Source organism: Equus asinus, chromosome 28 (assembly GCF_041296235.1).
Source record: "Equus asinus isolate D_3611 breed Donkey chromosome 28, EquAss-T2T_v2, whole genome shotgun sequence".
Lineage (NCBI taxonomy): Eukaryota > Metazoa > Chordata > Mammalia > Perissodactyla > Equidae > Equus > Equus asinus.
This window is the reverse complement of record NC_091817.1, coordinates 19,176,484-19,184,043: the sequence shown is the minus strand read 5'-3', so window position 1 is coordinate 19,184,043 and position 7,560 is coordinate 19,176,484.

The window sequence follows — 7,560 nt, the reverse complement described above, 5'->3', positions numbered from 1 at the left end:
GAAATCAACTTAGGTAGAAAGGAAGGAACTAGGCCAAGGCCTGAGAGGATGATAAGGGGAGCATAGACAAATTCTTCAGTTAGGTCAAAAGATGGTGGATGAGATGGTTATTCTGGGTCTCTCTTCTCTCCTTGCTCTCGCCTATGAGCAGTGTGACCCTGGCTGGCAAACCACTTCTACCCCTTAGTTATTCCAGTCAAAAGGATGACAATGGAGTCTGTCTTAAAAGCAAAGAAAAATCAGATCTTGAGAAACTTCCTGGAAATTGCTAGCCCATTAATAGGAGAGTCCCTGGGAAGGGCAGTTGGCATAATGGTTAACTGAGTGTCTCCAGGTTTGAACCTTGACTCAACCAGCGATAAGTTCTATGCCTTAGAAGAATCACCACTAAGATCTCTGAGTTGTACTTTCTTTACCTGTAAAATGGAGATGTATCAGTCAGTTATTGCACTGTAACAAACTGCCCCAAATCTCAGGAGCTTACAACAGCAGTTTTTCTCGAGCGTCTGAGGGTTGGCTGTGGACCCTTTGATTCTCACAGCAGTCCGTGGGTTTGTAGGGGTGGCTCTGCTACTTGTATTTGTCTCTCAGCATCCTTCTGGGGCCAGAAAACTAGCTGGTTCTTCCTAAGGCAACAGTAGAAAGGCAAGATGGCAGCAGGAAACACAACTGGCCTCTGAAGACATAAGCGTAGAACTGGCACTGGCTCTTCCAACTGTATATCCTTGGCCAAACCAGGAGATGGTCAAGTCCAAAGTCAAGGGGCACATTCTGCCCCAAATGAGGCTATGGCAAGAGTGTGGAGGAAGTGAGGGGTGAAGAACACAAAATGCAACTTACCACAGGGGATAATAAAAGTACTTTCTCACCGCAGTGCTCTGACAATCAGTTCAGAAGGCGTATATGGAGTGTTACGGCTGGCTGTGCCCTCTCAGAGAATGGCGGAGGACCTGGAGGTGGGTGTGCTTTTGGTTCTCTGCTGGATGAAGCAGCAGTGACGGATTAGGGGCTAAGGATTTCCCTTTCTGATTTGGGTGGTTGTTAAAGAGGGTGCCTCCTGCAGGTGAGGAAATGTGTGGTCTTCTTGGATCCATCAATTTCCTGCTTCCACGTACAGTATTGGCCATCATCTCACACACAAAAAGAAGCAAATGGATTTGATTAGCAAATACTTTCATCTACATCCTAATTGAAGTCTCTGGGACTTCCTTGTTTTGGAAAATCCCATTTTAATGCACAGCACATCAGGTAGCCAAAAGAACTCCCTCTCCCATCAGCTGCCCTGCCCGTCCCAAACCAGGGCCTTGTCCACCATTTTCCTGTCAGCCCCAACGGTCTGATCCTAGACCCACATGTTCAGGCTCCCGGCGGGGAGATTCTCCTCCTATTTTTGATTCATACCGTGAAGCGCTCAATCCCAACGCACTTAAAGTGGAGTCAAAGGACAGCCCCCACTGACACCCTGGTCCAGATGTCTTTCCACTGTGGACCTATCTACTTCCCACCAGGTCCCACGAGATGCGAAGTCCACTCTCCCTGGTAGAGACTGATGCAGCTGAGCTAAATTGCAGCTGAGAAGGCAACCATTTGGCCATCCGAAAAGTCTGACCAGTTGGCACACTATTGTCTCCAAATGAGCCGGCAGGAAACGGGGTTTCCTAAAACTTGGTTTTAAAGCACTTAGAACAGGAAACCATTTCCCATGCATGTTAGATCTCTCTAATGACTGACTAACTAGAAACAGGCTATCTTAATACTCTGCCCCGAGCCATTACAAATGGCTTTCTTTCCAGACTTCATTAGAATATTTACTGCGATTTGGATAGAAGACTTTTGACACTGGAGTCATAAAATTTACAGGGGCCCTTTTTTTTTTCAGTCTAAGAAGAGACATGGAAGAAGGAAGAAGCAGGGACACCCCTCAGCTGCCTCAGCCACCCATCTCCTTCATTAGTGGTCTTCTTCGTGGCCTGTGATCTCCAGTTAGGAAAATAAAATCCTTGTGGTAGTCCAACAAATTGCCTTCATGAAAAACAGCTAGATCTCTTCTTTATCAACTCCTGCCTCTTTCACGTATATGTGGTAAGAAAGAGAAAATTCACAATGTGTGCCTGTCCTGGTGCTCAGCACTTTGTATGTTCTGTCGCTGAATCTTCGCCACCACATTGTGAATGAGCATGACCATTACTGTCATTTCCCTTCAGGTAACTGAAGTTACCAAAAGTCACACAGTTCGTGAGTGGCAGAGCTGGGGCTGGTGCGTGTCTCTCGTTGACACACAGCCCCTCGCTTACCTACTTCACTCTTGTGCCTATCCTCAGAGCAGACCCAGTCTACACAGGCAGTAGCTACTCCGTGCCAAAGAGATGTGGACTCATTTTCACCTCGCTTTACATCTCGTGCCTCTAGCGCCTTCAGGAACGTCGCCAACCAGAGCTCCAACAAAGTTAAGTCTCCATCCAGAGAAAAGTCACCGTGGGACCATGTGCCACATTGTTTGCAATAGGGCAACATTCCGATGCAGTTGTGGTTACTGAGTGGTGACAACAGCCGTGAGGAAAATAAGGCAGGTGAGTGACTAGAAAGAGTGCTATCAGCAGAGGAGAGGTGAGAGAGAGCCACTGATTTCCATGAGTGGTCAGGGAAGGATTCTGATGAGGAGGGATCTGAGCAGAGACCTGAATGAAGTGCAGGAGACGGAATGATGTAAACGTGTGTGGGGGCATTCTAGAGCGAGGGCACAGGAGGGACCAGAGCTCTGGGGTGGGGGTGTGTTTAACAGAACAGCCAGCGGCCCCAGGCATCTCTAATGTTACCCTTGTGGTCTAAGGTTTCACTGATAGCTTGTGATATTCAAAGTTCTAAATCCGTACTACATTAACACACCAGAAATCTGTATTCCTTCATCACATAGCTTAGCCTATGTCAGGAACATTTTCCCTCATTCTGACTTTAATGCCACACCTTTGCTTTTTATCACAGGATATAAGGAGAAGGCTTCTCCACTCTCAGCAATGCTCTGTGGAACACACAGCTCTCCATGACGCTCTGGGTATTTACAGATAAGAAAAAAATGACCACTCCTAAAATCAGTGTGCTTTCTCTTAATAAGTAATAAAGAGCATGCGACCTATCATGCTTCTCCCTTTTTACCTTGATTCCTAGGAAGCTCAGTGTTAAATTTAACACTCAGTTAAAACAACAAAGTTAGCCTTGAAGGCTTTTGAGTATTTCTAATGCTTAATTGTATATCTGCTTTTCATTGCAAGCAGCCCCTAGCCCTTTTGGAACTGGTGTATAAATAACACATGTACATAAAATCATGTATGCCAAGAATATAATAAGTATTTATTTACCTGAAAAAATAACATTCATAATCAGCTCTTTGGATGTTTATTCCATTTACATGGAGGCCAGCCTGTGACCAGATTGGATCAGAAAAGGAGAAAGAAACATTGTTGTAGATTGATATGTTAATACTCCCCTTGAATGAATGAATGAACCATATCGCCAGGACCCACACCTTTGCGTAGCCTCCTCTCACATGAACACTGGGCTTGGCCATGTACTTGCTGTAGCCAATGGGACATCAGCAAATATGCTGCAAGCAGAGGCCTGACAAGCAATGACAGGTATTGGGGCTTGCCCTCTTAAAATGTTGCTGCCACCATGTGAGACAGGCAGGTCCTGCCTCATTGAAGATAAAAGTCCACATGGGAAGAGAGGCCCAACCACTGTAGCTTTCCCAGCTGAGCCCAGTCCCACACTGATCCTCCAGCTTCAGGCAGCCTCATGAGTGAGCTCAGGCCAACAAGCAGAGGGCCCATCCCTGCAACCCACGGAATGATGGGAATTAATAAATCTTCATTTCGAGCCTCTAAGTTTTAGAGTGGCTTGTTACACAGCAATAGGTAACTGATACAAATGTCCACAGATTTCTTTTAAGGACAAAATTCTTACTTGTTCAAAATACTTACTTTTAAGGACTAATTCTTACTTGAGAATTGTTACTAAGTACCTGAGTCCAACAAGCGCTTGGCACATGCCTTAGAACATCAAGGCTTCCTTGAAGGACTTATCTTCCCAGGAAGAAAAACACACCAACAAGTCCACATATTTTCTGAGAACCTACCGTGTATAAGCATCTCCCGGGCCAGGGGCTGCACTGATAAAAACAAAAAATCACTATCCTCAAAGAACTTAGTAGGTTATAAGACCAAAATAATTTATACAGTCTGGGATTGGCAGAGGAACAGATGGAGAAGGAAAACAGAATAGAAAGTCTAGAAACAGATCCTAACAAAAAAGAGCATACAATATACTTTAAAAGCAGTAACCCATATCAAAGGCATATTTAGAAAAAAGGATTTTCTCCGTGCATTGTACTAGAATAATAAGTTAGCTACTAGAAAAAAAACCTCAAATTAAGATCTCACCTCATGGGGCCAGCCTGGTGGCGCAGCGGTTAAGTGCGCATGTTCTGCTTCTCGGCATCCCGGGCTTCGCCGCTTCCGATCCTGGGTGCAGACATGGCACCATTTGGCAAAAGCCATGCTGTGGTGGGCATCCCACGTATAAAGTAGAGGAAGATGGGCATGGATGTTAGCTCAGGGCCAGTCTTCCTCAGCAAAAAGAGGAGGATTGGCGGTAGTAAGCTCAGGGCTAATCTTCCTCAAAAAAAAGATCTCACCTCATTCTGAATAAAGAACAGAGTATTCATAATCAGTGGTATTATGCTCATATCGCAAATGCTACAAATCAGGACTTTTTTTTTTTGAGAGCTGGCTTACCAGCATGCCATTGACAATGGGAAAGATTTACACATTTGACTACACATATATTTAAAATTTGTTTATGAAAAAATCTAAGAAATGAAGCTGAATTGATAATATAGTTCAATAATGTGAAAAATATCTAAAATTATAGAAAAATATCAAAAGGAACTATTTCACCATTTTTTATACCAATTTGTGGTTTCCAAATTTTCCACAATGAGCCATATCTTGGTTATATCATCAGTCAAAAACAAAAATTTTTTTAATCTCATTTTACAAAAAGAAGACAGAAAAAGTTCTTTCCCTCTCAAACAGTAAAAATAGTTAACATTTATATGCCAGGCTTTGGATTAGGGAATTGATGTTTAATTTAGCACTGAATCCTCACTACATGCCAGTTTGCAGATGATAATATCAAAGTCTGGAAAAGTGAAATGACTTGGCTGAGGTCATAGAGCTGATAAACGGCAGGGCAAACTTCTACGTTTGCTGGTTCTGGTGCTATATTGTGACAGATTCTAAAAGTCAGATTAAATCACGGATTCTCAGAAAATCCTGTAGGGGCCAGCACCGTGGCTGAGCAGTTAAGTTCACGCACTCTGCTGCGGCAGCCCAGGGTTCGGATCCTGGGCACAGACATGGCACTGCTCTTCAGGCCACGTTGAGGTGGCATCCCACATCCCACAACTAGAAGGACCTGCAACTAAGATATACAACTGTGTCCGGGGCGGGGGGAGTGGGTTGAGGAGATAAAACAGAAAAAAAACAAAAAAGAAAATCCTATAAAATTCACAGATCCATAGGTCTCTCAAGCTTTCACACAGAGGCTAGTCATTCTCACTTTAGTTAGAATTATATGGAGCACGGTTAAAACAGCAAATCAGAAGGTGAAGGTACTACCTCCAGAGGCACAGAGGGAACTAGAACAGATGACAACTGAAATCTTCAGACTGCAAACCACTCAAAGACAAGGACTGTGTCTTGTTGACTCTCACATCCCCTGCTTAGCTCACAGCTGGCCTGTGGTAGGCTCTCGATACATCGTTTTTTAATTTTTAAAAATTCAAAACAAATTTTTCAGTGTTATCAACTATAGTCACTATGTTTCACATTAGATCCTCAGACTTTATTCATCTTACAGCTGAAAGTTTGTACCCTTTACCAACCTCTCTCTATTTCTCCTGGCCCCCAGGCCCTGGCAATTACTTTTCTACTCTATTTCTATGAGTTTGACTTTTTTTCTTTAGGTTCCACATATGAGTAATACGATGCAGTATTTTTCTTTCTCTGTCTGGCTTATTTCACTTACCATAATGCCCTCAAGTTGCATCTATGTTGTCATAAATGACAGGATTTCCTTCTTACTCATGGCTAAATAATATTCCACTATATACATATATCTCTTCTTTGTCCATTCATCCGTTGATGGACACTTGGGTTGTTTCCCACTTGGCCATGGTGAACAATGCTGCAGCGAACTTGGGAGGGCAGAGGTCTCTTTGCTCTCCTATTTTCACCTCCTTTGAGTATATACCCAGAAGAAGGATTGCTGGATCATATGGTAATTCTATTTTTAATTTTCTGAGGAACCACCGTATTGTTTTCCATAATGGCTGCACCAATTGACATTCCCAATCCCTGTTTTTTTAATAAATAAAGAATGGGAGGGAAAAAGAAAGGGAGAGAAGTAGGAAAGGCAGGAGTAGAGTAGGAAGGTGAAAGATGGGGGAAAGGTAGAAAGGAAAATGGAAGAGAACTACCAAGAAACAAACATAAGAAATAAAGAGCATAGCGATGAAGGGCCACTTAGAGCAAGAGCGGCCATCTGACGCACCTCAATTGTCTCAGAGCGCCTCCCGGTAATATCACAGCCAGGGCGAGAGCTGGTGTCCTAATTAAGACCACAAATCATCAGATACGTTAAGTAATACTCAGTATAATCTTTTTCAGAAGACATGAATAATATAGAGTACATTTTAGAAATATTTATATCATAAATGATCAGGTTTGGTATTTAGATGGGTCAATACCAACCATCTAAAAAATTCATTTTTCTAGACCAGCTCATTGTCAAATCACAGGGAGTCATTATCACTGATTATGGACACATTTCCCTTCAAACAAATCCTGCCATGGAATTGATGACAAATGGACCTTTTCAAGGGTCCATCTAGATAGCCACATGTGCAGGTGTTACCAGCATTTCACTATCATTTGGAAAAATCAAATATTCCTTGAGAGTTGCTTTCTTGTTTGTGTGTTTTTGTTTTGTTTCACCACAAGCTGTCTATCTTATCTGTCTACATATCCTCTGGGATTTTCATTGATCTTCCTTGTTCCTTGACATTAGAATGATTATTCTTTCCATCGTAAACCAGAATCAAGAAGCTGGGCAAGATATTGCAGTAGTTGATAACACCCAATCAAGAATTGAGCAGACCTGCGTTGTCCTCCTTCTCTGAGGTTATTTGTTGAGACGGCCACCCATTTCATTCACCTGCTTTTCCTCAGCATCCCTATCTTTAAAAGGGGGATTATAATAGTTTCTCTCTCAGGGTGTTGCCATGAGTAGAAAATGATGTAAGGCTGGAGTCCAGTTCTTACAGTGGTATCCCCATGTATAATAAGCACTCTAGAAACAGAAACTATAATTATTGAACTAAGCACAAAATATATCTTTCAAAGTTGTATTGGGATTGTATTTTCTAAAAATTTTGATGCTTGAGCTTTGTTTGAATTAGAATTAAAACTCAGTCTCCAAATGGCTGGTTAAAATGCTAGCTTC